Raw genomic sequence first — 10,429 nt, forward strand, 5'->3', positions numbered from 1 at the left:
TTGGGTCACTGTCTGTGTGGAGTCTGCACATTCTCCCTGTGTCTGCGTGGGTTTCCTCCGGGTGCTCAGGTTTCCTCCCACAGTCCAAAAATGTGCGGATTAGGTGGATTGGCCATACTAAATTGACCCTTAGGGTCCAAAGATGTGTGGGTTGGGTGGATTGGCCATGCTAAATTGCCCCTTAATGTCCAAAGATGTGTGGGTTGGGTGGATTGGCCATGCTAAATTGCCCCTTAATGTACAAATATGTGTAGGTTAGGTGGATTTACCATGCTAAATTGCCCCTTAGTATCGAAAGATGTGCTGGTTAGGTGGATTGGCCATACTAAATTGACCCTTAGGGTCCAAAGATGTGTAGGTTAGGTGGATTGGCCATGCTAAATTGCCCCTTAGTATCTAAAGATGTGCTGGTTAGGTGGATTGGCCATGCTAAATTGTCACTTCGTGTCCAAAGATGTGCAGGTTAGGTGGATTGGCCATGCTAAATTGTCCCTTAGTGTCCAAAGATGTGCAGGTTAGGTGGATTGGCCGTGCTAAATTGCCCCTCGTGTCAGGGTAAATACGTGGGATTATGGGGATAGGGCCTGGTTGGGATTGTTGTCGGTGCTGACTCGATGGGCCGAATGGAATCTATGATTCTACCTAACGCCCTCTCAAACACCTCGATTGAACCTGCCTCCACCACACTTCCAAGCGGAACATTCTAGACCCCAACTGTCCGCTGGGGGTGACTAAGTTTCTCCTCACACCCTGCTTGCTTCTTTTGCAACTAGCTTTAAATCCGTGTCCCTCTCGCTCTCCATCCTTTTCCAAGAGGGAATAGGTTTCTCCCTCTCTGCCCTGTGCAGCCCCCCTCCATCTCCAGCGAATCTCCTCTTAGCCTTCTCCTCTCCAAGGAGAACAGTCCCAACCTCTCCAACCCGATCTTCCTGACCCAGATTTCACCCCTGGGACCATTCCGGATACTCACCATGGATGCAGCGCGAGCAGACGGCCCCAGGTTGGGGACGGTGTAGCCCGACCCCAGGGTGGCTACCAGCCCGCCATGCGAGGACGGGCCCAGCAAGCTGTGCAGCTCCCCGTGCGCACTGGGCAAACCAGACGAGGGCCCCACTGCGTGGTTGCGCAGGATGTGAATGGCGTCATCCAACCGGTCCAGGCGATCTTCCATCCGACTTTGCTGCGAGGAGAGAGGGGGAGAGGGAGAGGGAAGACAAGCTCAGTGCGAACCTCGCAGAGGTACAGAGAACATTCAGGGGCTTAGGTTAGGCAAATCCTCCAGCCCTCACTAAAGCAGCAACAAGCGATCATAGAATACCGCTGGAAATGAGAGACGTTCTGTCGAACCTCAATCCGAAACCCATCAGGACAAAGAAAAGAATGCAAAATTTCAAAGGGATAGTATAAATTGTCACCGTCTCTGATATTTCATAGATCATAGAATCCTACAATGCAGAAGGAGCCCTAACCCCATGCATTTACCCTAGCTAGTCCCCCTGACACTAAAGGGACAATTTAGCATGGCCAATCCACCTAACCCTCACATCTTTGACACTAAGGGGCAATTTATCATGGCCAATCCACCTAACCCCCACATCTTTGGACACTAAGGGGCAATTTAGCATGGCCAATCCACCTAACCTGCACATCTTTGGACACTGAGGGAGAATTTAGCATGGACAATCCAGCTAATCTACAAACCTTTCAACTGTGGGGGGAAACCGGAGCACCCGGAGGAAACCCACGCAGTCACGGGGAGAACGTGCAGACTCCACACAGACAGTGACCGGAGCCGGGAATCGAATCCGGGTCCCTGACGCTGTGAGACAGCAGTGCTAACCCGCTGTGCCACCGTGCTGCCTCTTTTTATTCAATCCTAATCCCCCTGACACTAAGGGGCAATTTAGCACGGCCAATCCACCTAACCCGCACACCTTTGGACTGTGGGAGGAAACCGGAGCACCTGGAGGAAATCTACACAGACACGGGGAGAATGTGCAAACTCCACAAAGCCATCCAAGGCCGGAATTAAACCTGGTCCCCTGGTGCTGTGAGGCAGCCGTGCTAACCTCTGTGCCACCGTACCGCCCCTCCTTGAACTCTGTCCTGATGAGTACAAGGGGAAAAACTTCGACAGGACAGCTCCTTTTTATCCATACTCAAGTTCTTCGCTATAGAACAGCCAGGAACTGGCAAATTGCACATGAATAATCACCTGTCGGAAAGGACCAACGCACCCAAGGGCGGGAAGAGCCTACCATGTTGTCCCTGGCTGTGTGGAGATGCACACTTGCAGAGGTTGCCAGGCTGGGATAGTATTGGACTGGAGCACTAATGGGCTGAATGGCCTTCCCTTGCCTTGAGCTTTCTGTGGCTGGCGGATGGGATTGTTAGTCATGAACTGCACCTATGGTGGGTAAGTCGCTGGTGGAACTAACTAGTCCGACATATACGTAGCTTTGCTTCCAAATGGACAACTCAGTTACCGGGAAACCACCATTAATACTTGGGAAAGGTCTTGTAGCATTTGATTGTGGGATGTTGCCGGCAAGGGCTACAGTGTACCGCCCATTCCTAATCGCCCCTTGAGAGGGTGGTGGGTGAGCCGCCATCTTGAACCCAATGCAGTCCCCGTGTGTGGGGTAGGTACACCCACAGTGCTGTTAGGGAGGGAGTTCCAGGATTGTTATTGGACATCAGTCAGTCCCCGTGTGTGGGGTAGGTACACCCACAGTGCTGTTAGGGAGGGAGTTCCAGGATTGTTATTGGACATCAGTCAGTCCCCGTGTGTGGGGTAGGTACACCCACAGCGCTGTTAGGGAGGGAGTTCCAGGATTGTTATTGGATATCAGTCAGTCCCCGTCTGTGGGGTAGGTACACCCACAGTGTTGTTAGGGAGGGTGTTCCGGGATTGTTATTGGACATCAGCCAGTCCCCGTGTGTGGGGTAGGTACACCCACAGCGCTGTTAGGGAGGGAGTTCCGGGATTGTTATTGGACATCAGCCAGTCCCCGTGTGTGGGGTAGGTACACCCACAGCGCTGTTAGGGAGGGAGTTCCGGGATTGTTATTGGACATCAGTCAGTCCCCGTGTAAGGTAGGTACACCCACAGTGCTGTTAGGGAGGGAGTTCCAGGATTGTTATTGGACATCAGTCAGTCCCCGTGTGTGGGGTAGGTACACCCACAGCGCTGTTAAGGACGGAGTTCCAGGATTGTTATTGGACATCAGTCAGTCCCCGTGTGTGGGGTAGGTACACCCACAGCGCTGTTAGGGAGGGAGTTCCGGGATTTTGACCCCAGCCACAGTGAAGGAACGGCCGATATATTTCCCAGTCGGGATGGTGAGTGGCTCGGAGGTGGAACTTGCAGGTGGGGGTGTTCCCCATGTGTCTGCTGCCCCCCCCTTGTCCTTCTAGATGGTAGGGGTGGTGGCTTTCGACGTTCCCCAGATTAGCCGATGCCCAAGTGCACATTTCCACAAAGACCAGGCCAACAGCCTGTGCTGTACCTGTCCTGGGAGTGTTTGATGGGGGACAGTGTAGAGGGAGCTTTACTCTGTATCTAACCCCGTGCTGTACCTGTCCTGGGAGTGTTTGATGGGGACAGTGTAGAGGGAGCTTTACTCTGTATCTAACCCCGTGCTGTACCTGTCCTGGGAGTGTTTGATGGGGACAGTGTAGAGGGAGCTTTACTCTGTATCTAACCCCGTGCTGTACCTGTCCTGGGAGTGTTTGATGGGGCCAGTGTAGAGGGAGCTTTACTCTGTATTAAACCCCGTGCTGTACCTGTCCTGGGAGTGTTTGATGGGGGACAGTGTGGAGGGAGTTTTACTCTGTATCTAACACCGTACTGTCCCTGTCCTGGGAGTGTTTGATGGGGACAGTGTAGAGGGAGCTTTACTCTGTATCTAACCCCGTGCTGTACCTGTCCTGGGAGTGTTTGATGGGGACAGTGTAGAGGGAGCTTTACTCTGTATCTAACCCCGTGCTGTACCTGTCTTGGGAGTGTTTGATGGGGGATAGTGTAGAGGGAGCTTTACTCTGTATCTAACCCCGTGCTGTACCTGTCCTGGGAGTGTTTGATGGGGGACAGTGTAGAGGGAGCTTTACTCTGTATCTAACCCCGTGTTGTACCTGTCCTGGGAGTGTTTGATGGGGGATAGTGTAGAGGGAGCTTTACTCTGTATCTCACCCTGTGCTGTACCTGTCCTGGGAGTGTTTGACGGGGGACAGTGTAGAGGGAACTTTACTCTGTATCTAACCCCGTGCTGTACCTGTCCTGGAGTGTTTGATGGGGGACAGTGTAGAGGGAGCTTTACTCTGTATCTAAGCCCGTGCTGTACCTGTCCTGGGAGTGTTTGATGGGGGACAGTGTAGAGGGAGCTTTACTCTGTATCTAACCCTGTGTTGTACCTGTCCTGGGAGTGTTTGATGGGGGACAGTGTAGAGGGAGCTTTAATCTGTATCTAACCCTGTGCTGTACCTGGGAGTGTTTGACGGGGACAGTGTAGAGGGAGCTTTACTCTGTATCTAACCCCGTACTGTACCTGTCCTGGGAGTGTTTGATGGGGGACAGTGTAGAGGGAGCTTTACTCTGTATCTAACCCCGTGCTGTACCTGTCCTGGGAGTGTTTGATGGGGCAGTGTAGAGGGAGCTTTACTCTGTATCTAACCCCGTGCTGTACCTGTCCTGGGAGTGTTTGATGGGGGACAGTATAGAGGGAGCTTTACTCTGTATCTAACCCTGTGCTGTACCTGTCCTGGGAGTGTTTGACGGGGGACAGTGTAGAGGGAGCTTTACTCTGTATCTAACCCCGTGCTGTACCTGTCCTGGGAGTGTTTGATGGGGCAGTGTAGAGGGAGCTTTACTCTGTATCTAACCCCGTGCTGTACCTGTCCTGGGAGTGTTTGATGGGGGACAGTGTAGAGGGAGCTTTACTCTGTATCTCACCCCGTGCTGTACCTGTCCTGGGGAGTGTGTGATCTTTCCATGTATTGGACTCAAAACTATGAACCGCAAAACTTGAATACATAGGGGGAGAATTCGAGGGGTTAAGAACAGCGGAAAGGTCCAAACAGATAATGTTGACCGCAAGTCGAAGGCGAGAACTAGGCAGCCAAAGTCACTACAGTTAGAGGCGGAGAGAGATAAAACGAGATCAGAATTTTAAAAAATGTTAATTGAAAGCGTTACTACCTCGCACACATCCATTAACACAGAGATTGCATCATGTAAGTGCTCCTTAAGGTGTCGCTCGGCTGGGTTTTTCTGAAGGATTTAAGAATTCGGGGAGAGGTTAGACAAAAGAAGGAGCCATGCAAAGCCAATGCAGCAAGCTTAGAACGACCGACGGCCAGTGCTGGATGGTAAGAGACTTTAAAGCGTTCCACAGGTGGTGGGGGCGGGAGTGGGTGGCCAGGCGTGGTTGCAAGCTCGTCGCGGGAGAGGCAGGAGGTCTGGCGAAGTGGGGTGAGGAAGGAAGGGGAGTTGCCGAGCCTGGGATAGGGCTGGCAGGGGACGGAGAGGGGAGGAATGTTGTCCAGTCTCTCTCCCCGGGGGTGGGGGTTCCGCCCCCACCCCGCAGGACGGTGTACACCCTCGGAGCTCTCCTGGAGAAGCGGGCAACAGGGCAGTAGGAGCGGGACCCCAGCTGTTCCCCGCGGGGTGTATAGCGCGGCGGGACTGGAAAACTCAGAGCGCCCTTAAAAAAAAGCCGGCTGCTCTCCATGGTTTTCCAGTCTCGGTGGGCGTCTGGGCCGCAAAAGCCCTGCCCACGACTCTGAGAGGTCCTGGGTCCCCCCTCGCCCTCTGTCCAGTCGAGGGGTCCTGGGTCCTCCCCGCCCTCTGTCCAGTCTCCCTGCGCCCGTCGGTCTGTCCCGCCGCATGGAGACTGGGAGGTTCTTGCCCCGTCCCGCTGCCACTCGGTGTCCGGGATTGTTCGATCCTGCCGCAGCGGGGACCCTAAGATCCAGGCGGCGGGGCTGGAGGATCCCGGCCTGTGCCGCGCTCGGGGGAGGGGAGAGGGGGGAAGTGATGGTCTACTTCCTGGGATTGGGGTGGGCGGGGGAATCTCTCTCTTTTGCTCTGTCTCTCGGTCTCTCACTCTCTCGGTCTCCCACTCTCTCGGTCTCCCACTCTCTTTCACTCTCTCGGTCTCTCACTCTCTCGGTCTCTCACTCTCTCGGTCTCTCACTCTCTTTCACTCTCTCGGTCTCTCACTCTCTTGGTCTCTCACTCTCTCGGTCTCTCACTCTCTTTCACTCTCTCGGTCTCTCCCTCTCTCGGTCTCTCCCTCTCTCGGTCTCTCCCTCTCTCGGTCTCTCCCTCTCTCGGTCTCTCCCTCTCTCGGTCTCTCCCTCTCTCGGTCTCTCCCTCTCTCGGTCTCTCCCTCTCTCGGTCTCTCCCTCTCTCGGTCTCTCCCTCTCTCGGTCTCTCCCTCTCTCGGTCTCTCCCTCTCTCGGTCTCTCCCTCTCTCGGTCTCTCCCTCTCTCGGTCTCTCCCTCTCTCGGTCTCTCCCTCTCTCGGTCTCTCCCTCTCTCGGTCTCTCCCTCTCTCGGTCTCTCCCTCTCTCGGTCTCTCCCTCTCTCGGTCTCTCCCTCTCTCGGTCTCTCCCTCTCTCGGTCTCTCCCTCTCTCGGTCTCTCCCTCTCTCGGTCTCTCCCTCTCTCGGTCTCTCCCTCTCTCGGTCTCTCCCTCTCTCGGTCTCTCCCTCTCTCGGTCTCTCCCTCTCTCGGTCTCTCCCTCTCTCGGTCTCTCCCTCTCTCGGTCTCTCCCTCTCTCGGTCTCTCCCTCTCTCGGTCTCTCCCTCTCTCGGTCTCTCCCTCTCTCGGTCTCTCCCTCTCTCGGTCTCTCCCTCTCTCGGTCTCTCCCTCTCTCGGTCTCTCACTCTCTCGGTCTCTCACTCTCTCGGTCTCTCACTCTCTCGGTCTCTCACTCTCTCGGTCTCTCACTCTCTCGGTCTCTCACTCTCTCGGTCTCTCACTCTCTCGGTCTCTCACTCTCTCGGTCTCTCACTCTCTCGGTCTCTCACTCTCTCGGTCTCTCACTCTCTCGGTCTCTCACTCTCTCACTCTCTCGGTCTCTCACTCTCTCGGTCTCTCACTCTCTCGGTCTCTCACTCTCTCGGTCTCTCACTCTCTCGGTCTCTCACTCTCTTTCACTCTCTCGGTCTCTCACTCTCTTTCACTCTCTCGGTCTCTCACTCTCTTTCACTCTCTCGGTCTCTCACTCTCTTTCACTCTCTCGGTCTCTCACTCTCTTTCACTCTCTCGGTCTCTCACTCTCTTTCACTCTCTCGGTCTCTTTCACTCTCTCGGTCTCTCACTCTCTTTCACTCTCTCGGTCTCTCACTCTCTTTCACTCTCTCGGTCTCTCACTCTCTTTCACTCTCTCGGTCTCTCACTCTCTTTCACTCTCTCGGTCTCTCACTCTCTTTCACTCTCTCGGTCTCTCACTCTCTTTCACTCTCTCGGTCTCTCACTCTCTTTCACTCTCTCGGTCTCTCACTCTCTTTCACTCTCTCAGTCTCTCACTCTCTCGGTCTCTCACTCTCTTTCACTCTCTCGGTCTCTCACTCTCTTTCACTCTCTCGGTCTCTCACTCTCTCGGTCTCTCACTCTCTTTCACTCTCTCGGTCTCTCACTCTCTTTCACTCTCTCGGTCTCTTTCACTCTCTCGGTCTCTCACTCTCTTTCACTCTCTCGGTCTCTCACTCTCTTTCACTCTCTCAGTCTCTCACTCTCTCGGTCTCTCACTCTCTTTCACTCTCTCGGTCTCTCACTCTCTTTCACTCTCTCGGTCTCTCACTCTCTCGGTCTCTCACTCTCTTTCACTCTCTCGGTCTCTCACTCTCTTTCACTCTCTCGGTCTCTTTCACTCTCTCGGTCTCTCACTCTCTTTCACTCTCTCGGTCTCTCACTCTCTTTCACTCTCTCGGTCTCTTTCACTCTCTCGGTCTCTCACTCTCTTTCACTCTCTCGGTCTCTCACTCTCTCGGTCTCTCACTCTCTCGGTCTCTCACTCTCTCGGTCTCTCACTCTCTCGGTCTCTCACTCTCTCGGTCTCTCACTCTCTCGGTCTCTCACTCTCTCGGTCTCTCACTCTCTCGGTCTCTCACTCTCTCGGTCTCTCACTCTCTCGGTCTCTCACTCTCTCGGTCTCTCACTCTCTCGGTCTCTCACTCTCTCGGTCTCTCACTCTCTCGGTCTCTCACTCTCTCGGTCTCTCACTCTCTTTCACTCTCTCGGTCTCTCACTCTCTTTCACTCTCTCGGTCTCTCACTCTCTTTCACTCTCTCGGTCTCTCACTCTCTTTCACTCTCTCGGTCTCTCACTCTCTTTCACTCTCTCGGTCTCTCACTCTCTTTCACTCTCTCGGTCTCTTTCACTCTCTCGGTCTCTCACTCTCTTTCACTCTCTCGGTCTCTCACTCTCTTTCACTCTCTCGGTCTCTCACTCTCTTTCACTCTCTCGGTCTCTCACTCTCTTTCACTCTCTCGGTCTCTCACTCTCTTTCACTCTCTCGGTCTCTCACTCTCTTTCACTCTCTCGGTCTCTCACTCTCTTTCACTCTCTCGGTCTCTCACTCTCTTTCACTCTCTCGGTCTCTCACTCTCTTTCACTCTCTCAGTCTCTCACTCTCTCGGTCTCTCACTCTCTTTCACTCTCTCGGTCTCTCACTCTCTTTCACTCTCTCGGTCTCTCACTCTCTCGGTCTCTCACTCTCTTTCACTCTCTCGGTCTCTCACTCTCTTTCACTCTCTCGGTCTCTTTCACTCTCTCGGTCTCTCACTCTCTTTCACTCTCTCGGTCTCTCACTCTCTTTCACTCTCTCGGTCTCTTTCACTCTCTCGGTCTCTCACTCTCTTTCACTCTCTCGGTCTCTCACTCTCTCGGTCTCTCACTCTCTCGGTCTCTCACTCTCTCGGTCTCTCACTCTCTCGGTCTCTCACTCTCTCGGTCTCTCACTCTCTCGGTCTCTCACTCTCTCGGTCTCTCACTCTCTCGGTCTCTCACTCTCTCGGTCTCTCACTCTCTCGGTCTCTCACTCTCTTTCACTCTCTCGGTCTCTCACTCTCTTTCACTCTCTCAGTCTCTCACTCTCTTTCACTCTCTCGGTCTCTCACTCTCTTTCACTCTCTCGGTCTCTCACTCTCTTGGTCTCTTTCACTCTCTCGGTCTCTCACTCTCTTTCACTCTCTCGGTCTCTCACTCTCTTTCACTCTCTCGGTCTCTTTCACTCTCTCGGTCTCTCGATCTCTCGGTCTCTCGTTCCCTCTCTCTCTCGCTCTCACTCTCCCTGTCTCACTCTCTCCCTCCCCCACCCCGTTTTGTCAGGGAGTGCCGAACCCTTGTTCCGTAGGCAAACCTCACATACACCAACCGCCCCACCCCCCCCCCCCCACCCCCCACCCTCCGCCGCGCCGTCCCAGGGCGAAATAGAGCACTAACCGGTTAGATCCCCCCACCGCCCGGGCCCTGCTTTGTGAGAGCCCGGGGGGGGGGGAATGTTGGCCAAGCTCACCAACAGGGGTAAGGACCCGTCAAGCGGACAGGCCTGACGTCTCGCTCCCCCTCTCTCTCTCTCTCCCCCCCCCATTTCTGCACCCCCTCCCCCAGCACGGCGCTCCACCCCCCCCTCTCTGCTTCACTGCCCCCATTCCTGACCAGATTCCCGCGCTGACCTCCCCGACCTCCGGTTGGGCTTACCAGGGAGTGCAGGGTACTCTCATAGTTAGGTGAGGCGGAGTTGGGGCCTGTAGCCCTCGGCCACTGGTTCGAGCCTGAGGAGGGAGAGATAACAATGTAAACACGTCTCTTATCGCACCCTCATTCCTCCGAGGGAAACACCCGCCCCCCCCGCCCACCCCTCCTTGGCAGCGACACCAGGGCCCAATGCGCCGCCATTTTGCCAAGCCGCTTAATATAACTCCTTGGAACATCACACTCTCCCCACGCCACAGACCAAATTCGATTCCCATCCCTTCCAAAGGGGCCCAAGGTAGGAATCACCACCTCTGCCACCCCTGTTCCCTCACCAAGCGATTCTAACCAGACGGGTATTCGACCATGAGAGGATCACACAGGGAGAGAGAGAGGGGGGTGGGCACAAGGGACGTGCGTCTCACTCGCTCCCAACACCGCCCCCCCCCCGCTCCTCAGGGCGTCTCAAAGCTCTTGGACAGTCGGAGGACTGATTTGTGAAGGGAGACCACCGCCAGACGACAATATTCGCACAGCAAGATCCCACAGACAAGGATGTTGTTAAAGGGCCCACATCGCGATGTTGGGTGAGGGATCAATGTTGGCCCCCAGGGCAGTAGAATGACTCCCCAACGCTTCTCAGGAATGGTGCCCATGACAACATTTATGCCCCGCATGCGGACGGTCAGTGCTGAGGGAGCGCCGCACTGTGGGAGGGTCAGTGCCGA

The 10,429-nt window shown here is 54.8% G+C and overlaps 1 long non-coding RNA gene across 1 annotated transcript; it reads right to left on the reverse strand.

The window, feature by feature from the left end:
• Positions 1-974: 974 nt before the first annotated feature.
• On the reverse strand, positions 975-9,786 carry LOC144490614 (uncharacterized). The gene is made up of 3 exons (XR_013497305.1): positions 9,708-9,786; positions 5,198-5,269; positions 975-1,180 (listed from the first exon to the last, which is right to left on the reverse strand). It is a non-coding gene; the product is annotated as an uncharacterized LOC144490614 (long non-coding RNA).
• Between the last annotated feature and the right edge of the window lie 643 nt (positions 9,787-10,429).

The sequence above is a fragment of the Mustelus asterias genome, unplaced genomic scaffold (genome assembly GCF_964213995.1).
Source record: "Mustelus asterias unplaced genomic scaffold, sMusAst1.hap1.1 HAP1_SCAFFOLD_3504, whole genome shotgun sequence".
Classification (NCBI taxonomy): Eukaryota; Metazoa; Chordata; class Chondrichthyes; order Carcharhiniformes; family Triakidae; genus Mustelus; species Mustelus asterias.